The sequence below is a fragment of the Colobus angolensis genome, unplaced genomic scaffold, assembly GCF_000951035.1.
Source record: "Colobus angolensis palliatus isolate OR3802 unplaced genomic scaffold, Cang.pa_1.0 Scaffold381, whole genome shotgun sequence".
Lineage (NCBI taxonomy): Eukaryota > Metazoa > Chordata > Mammalia > Primates > Cercopithecidae > Colobus > Colobus angolensis.
The window spans coordinates 1735128-1747711 of record NW_012117166.1 but is presented as its reverse complement, the minus strand read 5'-3'; the positions used below and the strand labels follow the sequence as shown (position 1 = coordinate 1747711).

At 36.1% G+C, this 12584-nt stretch overlaps 1 pseudogene; it reads right to left on the bottom strand.

The window, feature by feature from the left end:
* Positions 1-1037: 1037 nt before the first annotated feature.
* On the bottom strand, positions 1038-1898 carry LOC105520564 (annotated as a pseudogene).
* Between the last annotated feature and the right edge of the window lie 10686 nt (positions 1899-12584).

Genomic DNA, 12584 nt, shown 5'->3' with positions numbered 1-12584 from the left:
GAATATTTCTCTGAATTAGACATATAAGTGATTAATAAGTATTTAAAAGATCCTTGATGTCATTTGTCATTAGGAAAATAAAATTCAAATCAAGAATAATATGTTACTTCACACTCCCTATAACCATGTGAACAATGTAACCTCAAAATTCCTTCACCAGCGTACATCATCTAATCTTCCACACTCCACTTCAGAACTTCCCTACCAGGTCCATGATCTGTCAGCAGTAATAACACTTCCCACCACTGTGAGGTTCATAAATTAGAAGCCGTTTATTTTTATGCTCTAAATCAACTTAAATAACATTTGAATTATTTGTTCCTTGAGAATTTAAACAAATTAATTATTAAACTATCTGCTCTAATGCTTTGTGGGAGAGAATAGGAAAACATATCTTTGACAGATTTCTCAAAAATCTCCATGGAAATTGGTATGTCAAAAAATGTCTATTGCTTTTGGGGTCAGTTTATAAGCTTATTTTTTCCATAAATGCATTCATGATTTTTTTCTTATTTTCAAATCTGTTTGATTAAATTTGAAAAAAGTATTCTCTTAAATTGCTTTTAATTTTCTCTATTTTAATCACATCCTTATTTTCAATTTCAACTTTTCATGTTTGTACTTTCTCCCTCTTTTTGGATTAATTATACTAGTCCACTCGATTTTTTTCTTTTTCTTCCTCCCTTCCTCCTTTCCTCCCTTCCTCCCCTCCTCCCTTCCTTCCTCCCTTCCTCCCTCCCTTCCTTATACTCTTTCTTTCCTCCTTGCTGTCCTTCTTTCTTTAGTAACATAATTTTTTTTCTTTCCAAAAAGCAACTGCTATCATTAAAATACAGTGTTCCAAAGCAATACGTTCCCTGAATGGATATGTGAACACACACACACACTCACACACACACAAACACACACAACATTTAAATATATTTTAAAACTGCATCCTCTCTGTAGCAGGAAAACGGTGAGACCAAGAGTCTAAAGCAGTTAGACAATACTTTAACCAGTTTGTGCACAAAGTGATATTAATTGGAAGTACTCCACTTTTCCCACCTTTATTTATCAAGGCTATTTGTAGTTTTTTAAAATGGTCAGGGCTCTTTTTTTGTCTTCTGAGGGAAAACGCCAATTACATTGCCTAGAGTTTCTCTTAGGGCTATCTACATTTCTTTGTTTCTCAGACTGTACACGATGGGGTTAAGCAGAGGCGTCAGTATTGTGTATGTCACGGCCGTCAGCATGTCTTCATGGAAGGAGTTGCTGTTCTTGGGCCTCAAATAGACAAAGCAAGCAAATCCATAGTGTATGGACACAACAGTGAGGTGGGAGGAGCAAGTTGAGAAGGCCTTAAACCTCCCCTTTGCAGAGGGCATCTTTGTGACTATGAACACAATGAAGACATAGGAAATCATAATTAAAATAAAGCTGCCCACCAACACACAGGCAGAGTACAAAAATAGCCATTTCATGATCGGAAGTGTAATTACAAGCAAGGGAGACTACTGGTGAGAATAGTGCCGGATGGTGTTCAAGTCGCAAAAAGACAAGTTGAATACAGTGACGATGATGCACAGAGAAAGCAGGAACCCAACCATCCAAGAAGCCATCATCATCTGCAAGCAGATCTTTCTTGTCATAGGGTGTGGTACTGCAGTGGGTTGTGGACAGCCATGTAGCGGACATAGGACATAGCGGCCATGATGAAACAGTTGTTGGATGCAAAGCCCAGAAAGAAAAACATCTGTGTGGCACACTCAGGAAGAGAAATGGTCTTGCTCTCTGACAGCAAGCCTACCAACATGTGAGGGATGACTACCACAGTGGTACAGGTTTCTGAAAAGGACAGGCCACAGAGGAAAAAGCACATGGGAGTGTGAAGGTTGTGGCTGAGCTTGATGGCTCCCATTATGGACACATTTGCAGTTAGGATGGTCATATGGGAGAAGAGAATCACCACAAAAAGTAGACTCTGCAGGTCTGAAAAACTGGAAAATCCCCACAGAATGAATATGCTCACTGCAGTGTGATTGCCCATCCTCCTGGTGGGCACGACCACTGTCTATCAATGGTGCAGAGGGGCTCTTAGTCACAAGTCTGAGATCACTGTATAAAGCTCCTTATGCACTGATTTACCTTTATTTTATTCAGGGGAACTGAGCAAGTGTCAGGCAACTCTTAGAGAATCTGAGGAAAGGGAGTTAAATGCACCTAGAAAGAGGTCAAGGTCAGGAGCCTGAGTTAAGAGAAGAATGATTGTAATATGATAATCTGTATAGATGAGTGGGCCCAAATACTATGCCTGGATTTTACCCCAAAAGCACTGTTTATCTCTCTTTTCTCCATTCTGGATCTGCAAGGAAGACACAAAATATGAATGAAAGTTTTTTTGATCTCACTTACTGGATTTTGAGATGTTATATTTGTCAAATGCTTTTTGTGATTTAGTGGTACCCTAGCACTCAGGGGTGCTTAAAATAAACTGTTGATTGAATGAATAAAATAATTCCATCATTTAAAATTACTCAAACACTTAGAAAATTCTGAGAGATCAGCGAATATTTCCAAAATAACATTCACATTTCTTTCAATGCAATCCTATCTTCATCAGTGCTCTCCACAGTGTAGTGGTTCCGAGGGTGACATTTGTGTCAACAACTAGAGCAGACAAATCAATTTAACATGTTGTATCTTCTGGGTTTCTATATGTGGTACTAATTAAAGCTTGAGACATACAATATCAATTTTTCTTATCACGATAGTTCTTAAGACATAATTTTTAAGTTCTTAATGTCTCTTTGAAGTTTTTTGAACATCTTTTTGAAGTGTCTAATATAATAAAATGGACTAACTTAAATTTAATATAATTTTGAAGATACTGGCTCATTCTGGAATGGTGTATTCTGATCAATTTTTGTGTTTTTGGCAGAACCTCCAGAACACCTGCCAGCTAATGTACTTAGGTAGTTTGCTTTGCAACAAGCCTGAAAAGAATTAAATCAAGTTCCTCAGATAAATTTTCCAGTAACATTTCTATTTTGATTGTTCAACATACAATCTGCTTAGGACATAAGGGCAGAAAAATGATATGAAGACTCTTCATAGAATTTTCATTTTAATTTCAGTCATGGTTAAAGGTAGAGGGAAAGAAATGAGGAAGCAGGTATGAGAATGAAGGGCTGGGAGAGAAAAAAGAAATACTGGCTGAAATTATTTTGAAAGATTCATCGAGACTAATGACAAAATAAGACAAAAGACAAAACTATTATATTGTTAGTCGAGGAGTTCCTGTCTTCTATGTGCATTGCATTTGTAGGTAAAGAATACAAGAAGAGTCAGAGCAGGTAACCAGCACCTACTCAATACCAATAATGTATTATACAATATGCTAGGATTAGACAGAACTGTCTCATGTAATTCTTACAAGGCTATGTGAAGAATTTTTGTTTTCATTTTACAAAATGTGAAAGCAAGGTATGGAGTGGTAACATGACTATCAAAGTCCATGAATTTATTCCATATATACTGACTAGATGCCAATGATATGTCCAGCAATTGTATGCATAGGAAGCACAACATGGAACCAGACATGTAGGATCTCTGTGATGTGAGAGTGCATAACTACTGTCGTTTGTGGAATTTGAAAGCCCTCTCTGAGGAGGTGATGCACTTAAATGGAGAATAGAATGACAATATGTAAACTATGTGATGATCGGGGCAGAATACTGCAGGTACAAGGCACAGATAACACAAAGACCCTTAGGTAGAAAACAAATATACTCAAGCAGTCTTCAATCAAGACTCATATCATTTATTTTTTAGTCTACTCCCCCACAGACTCTTTCCTCTGAAGGTTTCTCAGATGATTTACCTCTAAAGGAAAGTCTTTCCCATTTTTATTGTTTCAGAACCACTCACTTTGTATGACTCTCCAATTTCAGCCTCTATCAAAAAAGGATCTCCAATTTCTTCTGGGACATCTCCAATTCCAGAATGTCCTCCAAGTATTGAATATAGATGTTTAGAGCAAAATTGGCCATATTTCCTTACATATCGGGTTTCCCTCCTGTGTTTCCTCTCTGAGTTATTTACAGACATTGTAGAGTTACCATTAGGCTGCATTTCTTATTCTTTCCACATCTTTCATCCCAATGAGTTACTTCCAAAATTCTAGATATCTATTTTCCAACATCTTAACCTTCTTTTTTAGTCCCTCTGCAGTTGCCCTATATCTGTCCCATAGGGTGAATGTGGTATCTCCTTTTCCCAGTTCTATCCTTCACCTACTGCCAGCTTATTTATGTCACACCTGTGACCACGCTATGTCTCCTCATTATAGATGTCTTTTGGACCCCTTTTGCTTACAAGCTAGATAATACTAATAACCTATACTCTTTATTATATGTTTTGGTTACATAGTCTTGTATATACTCATAGCTACTCTAAGATATAAGTACTACTACAATGATCTTATTTGCAATTAGGAAATTGTGGCTTAGAGAGGTACCTGATTTGCCAAAAGTGAGATAGGTGGTAAATGTATGTGCATGGCATATTTACAGCAAGGCAGTGAGAGTCTAGAGAACTACATGTTTAGCTAGCTGATTCTGAGGGGAATTCCACCTAGCATGGCTTCAAGATCTTACCTATCCATCCTCATTTACTACCGCCAAGTTCTCCTAAGGGGAATTCCACCTAGCATGGCTTCAAGATCTTACCTATCCATTCTCATTTACTACCGCCAAGTTCTCCTACAAAAGAAACATCCCACTATTTCTCAAATATAGTATGTCCTTTTAGGGGCTCTTCTACTATATCCATGTTATTTTCTCTAAGTTGCAAAGTATTTCCTGCCCTTCTCTGCCTCCTAAAAACATAGCTTTCTCAAAATGACAATTTATCACTTCTCAGAAGACTCTCTAAATTTGCCTAGCTATGTTATTCACCTTTTAGATTTAGATACCATTTTATTGTAGTAAGACATTTTTTACAAGCTTGGCTTCTGTACTAGACAGGACAAAGAACAGTGTAAAATTTTGTCTCCCCCAACTTTTAGCCTAAGCTGAGCACAATGTCGGCTTTGATTAAGGTCAGTTCGATGGCTATAGGATAAAACAGGGTCTCATATTCTCCAGAAAGCCTTCCATGATTATTCAGTGATTATTGCTTCAATTCATTTATTAATTCCTCCAATACATTGCTTGAGCTCTTTTGCATTTATTTTATTTAGACATGCACTAAAGAGAGTTGGCTGCTTTCTAAGTGAATTTTAAGTATCTTGTCGCCTAGCAATGTGAATGCAATAGGTGCTTTCTAAATGCTTGCTTAATTGCACTTATGAATATTGAATAACATCAAAAACAAACAAACAAGTTCTGAAAACTTCAGCTGTGGTTTCTTAGAGCCTAGGAGAAAGAAACTATTATTTTTACATTCTAGACACTCCCCTTATTTACTATAGTATTAAATCACACTTGACTTATAAATGGTCATATTAGAGTCACTAGGAGAGCTTTTTCAAAGAATGTATTTCCACATACATATACCCCACAAATTCTTGGCAAGTATCTTCAAGGAGAAAATCTCCAGGATATCAGGATATGTATAGTTTGCACAATCTTTCTCAGTGATGTTGGTTGGGAGCATTTGACTTTTATGATACTTTTCATATATGTTGATGGTAAAGTCTGCTTTCCTCATTATTTAAGTATAGTAATGACAAAGGTATGTCCATATGACATTACCTGCTTCCTTCCCAATGACCCTGGCAGCTTCTGGTGAACAAGATGCCCCTAACATTTTGTCAGCCTTTCTGTTTGATTTGCCCAAGTCTTACCCTCTTTCTATACCTGGCTTTTGCCTTGAGTTTGCCATCCTCGTCTCTGTATTTTGTTCTTCAAAGCCCCCCTCATGCAGTTTTCTGGGTTCTCTCTTTACCAAGAATAAGAAACAGACAACATTCTTAATTTTCATCTGTCTGTGCTCATAGTTTCTTCAATACTACTGAAGAATAGTAGTAGAATATTCAAAATACTTCAATTTCTAACAGGCTATAAACACCCACAGATACTTGATTATTAGAACATATAGAATGAAATGATGTACATTGTAAAAAGTAAAACAAACAAACAAAAAACCCCAAACTCTAAAATTCCTACCTTCTAAAGAAGGAGAATTACCTTCCAGTTTCTTAAAATCATGAAGTACTTAAGCTGGAATAATGTACAGTCTCACAACACAGGTGCGGCTTTCTGCAATTCTTCCTGTCAGTTCACTTATCTCTTCATTCAAGGGTAAGTGTTAAAACAACTTTTCCCCTTGAATGCCTGTGATCAGTCCCCTCTGAATTTAGAGTCACCTACACATAAAAGGTAGTGTCATCTTCATTTCTTGGAGATGGAGCTCAGAACCATGAAGATTTTAATGAGAGTCCTGGGACCACTGAGACCACTATCTTGCAACTACTGATTTAGATACCAGAAGTCTTGACCTCTATATCACTCTATGTGATGCTCACAAATATGTTTTCTTAAATCCTCACACACCATAGGGGCTTTTCAATGAAGTTTGCTCCTGTTATTCTGAATAACAGTAGAAATGATTGAAATTCAACTTGTTAAAAATATACTTTAGAATGTAGAGGATGCCTTTGGGCATATTTTACTTCCTGCACAATACCATTTATTTTATGATTCTGAAAATTTGCGACGTCTCTCAGGTCTCTTCAACCTTATTCACAGGGCAAGGGAATGGGTCATCATTAGAAGCTATTGCCTGGGGAAACAAAAGAAGGAAGGTAAGAAGAAAACAAACACACAGTATGATCACTGTGATTTTTTTTCTCATGGGGCAACTTTGCTGTAGAAGACCTTGATGAAAAGGAATATCCACTATTACCCAAACCTCCAGTCACTGCACTGCTATCTGTAATATCTACAGGTGGCTTCAAATTTCCCCTGTCATCAGATTGTCCCTCAGTGTCTTTGCCATTTATAACAATCTTCTACCTAATGTATTATCAAGTCTTGTCTCCAATATTTGTTCTCATCATCTCAGTACTTCAGGCAAACCAATGCACTATATTCAAATTAAATTCTGCATTTTCCTCATTCTGTTTTCTGCTCCTTCTGTCTGAAAAATCTCTATTCTTGATTTCACCCATCCAAAATCTTGCTCATTCTTCAAGGTTCAGAACAAATGCCACATCATCCAAGAAACTCCTAGCTTGCATAATGTATAAAAATCGAGACAGAAATAGTTGTCATTAAGAAGGAATTCTATAAGGGGAGGCATTTACTTTGCATAACTTGCATTGGGTACCAGAGCATCAATGCTAACAGAGTCAGTGTAACAGTGTAGATAGCTGTACATAATAAATAAGACTTGTTGAAACTAAGCAGACATTTTAGTGCCTTTCCTGGATCTCCCTTACCAGAGCAGTGAATACATCCCCAAGCTTCTTCGAGAGCCAGCTTCTAACATATATAAACCTCTTTTTTGAGAATTGCTCTTCGCAAAAAGGAAGATAAGTGACTGAAAATAGCTGGGAGTGCACACCCTCACACCCAGGGTGCCCCATAGCCAACAATGGAATGATACGATGGCTTTAAAACAATGGCAGAAATGTCCTATTGTTGCAAGCTAGAACCACTCCAAAGTGCCATTCATGCTCCAGTACTTCCTGGGGAATCAGACTGAAGCTACTTTCAACTGACTCCACACCTTTCTCTGGCCTATTCCCATGTCTTGTCCTGTTTCTCTCTCATTCTTTGTTTTCTCCTGAGATCACTCTTTTACTAAATCACACGCATTTGAATTGGGTAAGGTTCTGCTTTTGCAGAACTTGTGATAAGACAGAGTGTTAATAAATACACAAAAATAAAGACTGCTTATACTTTTTTATACACACTCAAAATTTAAAAATAATGAAGTATATCTAGTGACTGAAGATGGTGAAAAACAAAACAAAACAACAACAAAAGCAAAATAATTAACTATCAACAGTACCTACCCTCTCCCATCTTGAACCACTGTCTGTTTTGTATTCTGCAATCTCACACTCCTACTTTGGGCCTTTTTCTACCACTTTTATCTTTTTCCTGTTTGGTAGAGAGTGAATCTTCACCAACTTGAAGGCGCACCTCACAGTGACCATGGCCCTTCTTCAGCTCTCATCACCAAGGACCACACAGTTACCGAGGTTGCCAACCCCAGCTATCTGAGTCAATCAGACACCATACACAATGAGACCCACAGTCACCATATGCCCTTTCATCTGGTACCTCATGCATTCCAGTATGTCTAGCCTCCTGCAGGTGAACGTCTTTACTTTTAAAAGTCAGCTCGTCCACTTTTTGATGGGGTTGTTTGTAAAGGATATGAACAGACATTTCTCAAAAGAAGACATGCATACAGCCAACAGACACATGAAAAAATGCTCATCATCACTCCCATCAGAGAAATGCAAATCAAAACCACAATGAGATACCATCTCACACCAGTTAGAATGGCAATCATTAAAAAGTCAGGAAACAACAGGTGTTGGAGAGGATGTGGAGAAATAGGAACACTTTTACACTGTTGGTGGGATTGTAAACTAGTTCAACCATTATGGAAAACAGTATGGCAATTCCTCAAGGATCTAGAACTAGATGTACCATATGACCCAGCCATCCCACTACTGGGTATATACCCAAAGGATTATAAATCATGCTGCTATAAAGACACATGCACACGTATGTTTATTGTGGCACTATTAACAATAGCAAAGACTTGGAATCAACCCAAATGTCCATCTGTGACAGACTGGATGAAGAAAATGTGGCACATATACACCATGGAATACTATGCAGCCATAAAAAAGGATGAGTTTGCATCCTTTGTAGGGACATGGATGCAGCTGGAAACCATCATTCTTAGCAAACTATCACAAGAACAGAAAACCAAACACCGCATGTTCTCACTCATAGGTGGGAACTGAACAATGAGATCACCTGGACTCGGGAAGGGGAACATCACACACTGGGGCCTATCATGGGGAGGGGGGAGGGTTGAGGGATTGCACTGGAGTTATACATGATATAAATGATGAATTGATGGGTGCTGACGAGTTGATGGGTGCAGCACACCAACATGGCACAAGTATACATATGTAACAAACCTACACGTTATGCACATGTACCCTAGAACTTAAAGTATAATAAAAAATAAATAAATAAAAATAAAAATAAATTAAAGGATTATCTAATAAAAAAAAGAAAGTCAGCTCGTGAATTTTGAAGGGGAGGACTGTGTCTTCAAATGCATAGACACCTACACAAAGTTACAAGAATCACAGAGAATCAGGAAAACGTGAGGCCACCAAAAGAACACAATACACTTCCAGTAATTGTCCTAAAGAAATGGAGATCCACAAGTTGACTGAAAAAGAATTTGAAATAATTGCTCTAATGAAATTCAGGGACTAGAAAATAATGCAGATAAACGATTTAACAAAATAAGGACAAAAATAAAAAAATAAGAATTCAAGAGATAGAAAAACACTAAAAGAAACAAATTTTGAGCTAAAAATACAATGACTGAATTTAAAAATGCAATAGAGTTCTTCAACAGCAGACTCAATCAAGAAGAAGAAAAAATCAGTAAAATCAGACAGGTCATTTGAAATTATCAGAGGAGAAAAAAGGAAAGTAATTAAAAAATGAAGAAAGTTTATGGGCTATGTGGAACACTATCAAGAGAGCTAACTTTGCATTAGGGGAGTTCCAAAAGGAAAAGAGAGAGAGAATGGGGCAAAAAGTTTACTGTAAGACATTATGGTTGAAAACTTCCCAAATCTGGGGAGAGACCCTCATCTCACACTGTATACAAAAATTACCTCAAATGGATTAAAGACTTAAACATAAGACCTAAAACTCTAAAACTACTAGATTAAAATATAGGATAAAAGCTCCATGACATTGGTCTAGTCAATGAGTTTTTGGATATGGCTCCCAAAGCACAAACAACAAAAGCAAAAATAGACAAATGAAATTACATGAAACTAAAATGTTTCAGCATGGCAAAGGGAAAAATCAACAGAATAAGGAGACAACTAATGAAATGGGAGAAAAGGCTGGGCACAGTGGCTCATTCCTGTAGTCCCAGCACCTTGGGAGGCTGAGGTGGGCAGAGCACTTGAGGTCAGGAGTTTGAAACCAGCCTGGCCAACATGATGAAACTCTGTCTCTACTAAAAATACAAAAATTAGTTGGGTGTGGTGGCACAAGCCTGTAATCCCAGCTACTTGGGAGGCTAAGGCAGGAGAATAGCTTGAACTTGGGAGGTGGAGGTTGCAGTGAGCTGAGATCACACCACAGCACTCCAGCCTGGGCATCTAAAAAAAGAAAAAAAGACAGAAAGAAATGAGATAAAATAAAACAGTCATTTCTCATACAAATGGGTGATGGGTGTATTAAAAAATGTTCATCATCACTAATCTTCAGGGAAATGTAAATTAAAACCACAATTAGTTATCACCTCACACCTATTAGGATAACTATTATGAAAAAAATCAACAGGTATTGGTGCGGATGTGGGGGATAGGCAAACTTTATACATTGTTAGTGGAGTTGTAAATTGGTGTGGCCAATATGGAAAACAGGGTAAAAATTCCTCAAAAATCTAAAAGTAGAACTACCATAGAATCTAGCAATCCTACTTGTAAGTATATAGCCAAAAGAATTGTAATCAGTTTCTCAAATTATTTCTCCACTCCCATGTTCATTGCAGTATTATTCATTGTAAGTAAGATATAGAAATAACTAGGTGTTTATTGATGGGTGAGTGGATAAAGAAAATGAGATGTGTGTGTATAACATATATGTATATATGTACACATACATATATGTATATGATATGTGTGTGTATATATGCAGTATATATATATACACATATATACTCTATAAGAGTCCATAGTATGTTTTATATTATATATAACATATATATTATTATATATGATATATGTACTCACATACACATACTATGGAATATTATTAAGCCATAAAAAGGAGAAATTCTGCCATTTTTGAAAACGTGAATGGAACTCAAGAACATTATTCTAAGTTAAATAAGCCAGACACACAAATGGAAATATTGCGTGATCTCACTTATGAAATTTAAGTGGTCAAACTCATAAAGAGAATGGAAAGATGGTTGCCAGGGATTGAAGGTGTTTGAGAAAAGAGACGATTTGGGTCAAAGAGTACAAACTTTTGGTTATAAGATGAGTAAGTTCTTGGCGAATAATGTACGGCATAGTAACTACAGGTAATAATGATGTATACTTGAAATTTGATAAGACAAGAGATATTAAGTGTTCTCACCACACATACACAGACACTAACTATGAGGTGATGGGTATGTTAGCTTGATTCTATTGTTATTACATGTCAATAAATTTTTTAAAAAATCATGTTGTACATCTTAGATACAATTTTTGATTATCAATCATGCCTCAATAAAGCTGGAAATAAAATAATATTGCTTTTGTTTATTATCTTTGTATATAGATATCTTACTAAATTAGTAGTAGTTTGTTTTATAGATATCTGAGATTTTCCTGCTTGAATTGGAAACAAAGGAGAGTTTAAATTCTTCCTGTTTAATCTTTATATTTTTTGTTACCTTTTATTGCCTTATTTCAATACCTGGTACTTCTAATATAATGTTGAATAGAAGGAGTGAGATTGGACCTTCTTGCCTTTTACCCAAATGTGGATGGAAGTCATTTAATATTTTACCACTAAGAATGATGTTAGTTGAAAGATTTTGTAGATATTCTTCCTCATTTTTTTGTCACTATAGTTGTTACTGCTCTCTCTTCCCCTTTCCTGCATTTTTGGATTATTTGAACTTTTAAAAAAGTCCATTTGCATTTTTACATTGGCATTTTTGGCATACCTCTTTGCATTACTTTTTAAATGATTGGTTTCAGAATTACAACATACGCCTCTAAATTTTTGGAGTTTACCTAGAGTTAATTAACTCACATAAAATATACAGACTTTGAGACCTTATATGCTTATTTTCTTCTTGCCACCTTTATGTTATAGTTGTCATATGTCTCACATCTCTGTACATAAATACCCCACAAGGCAATATTACAATTTTTATTTGCTGATTTATATGAATTTGAAAGGAATTGAGAGAAATACAGCGTTTTTCCTTAGCTTTATTGAGGTATAATTAACACATAAAAATTGTATCTATTTATGGTGTACAATGTAATATTTTGACATATGCGTACATTATGAAATGATTAAATCAAGCAAATTAACATATCCATCACTTCACAAACTTATAAAATTTTTGTGATCAAAACATTTGAGATCTATTCTCTTAATTTTTAAGTATATTTTATTAAATATAGTTACCATGCTATACAATAGATAGCCAGAAAAATATAATACATCTTTATATTAAACCAGCTTTTTACCATTTTAGATTATTTTCATACATTCCTACAAACAAGAGATTCCCTTTCTCCCCTTGATGTTCTGCTTCTTGGTTGTATGGTCAAGGTCACTTCTGTAACAACAATGTCTTAATTCTAC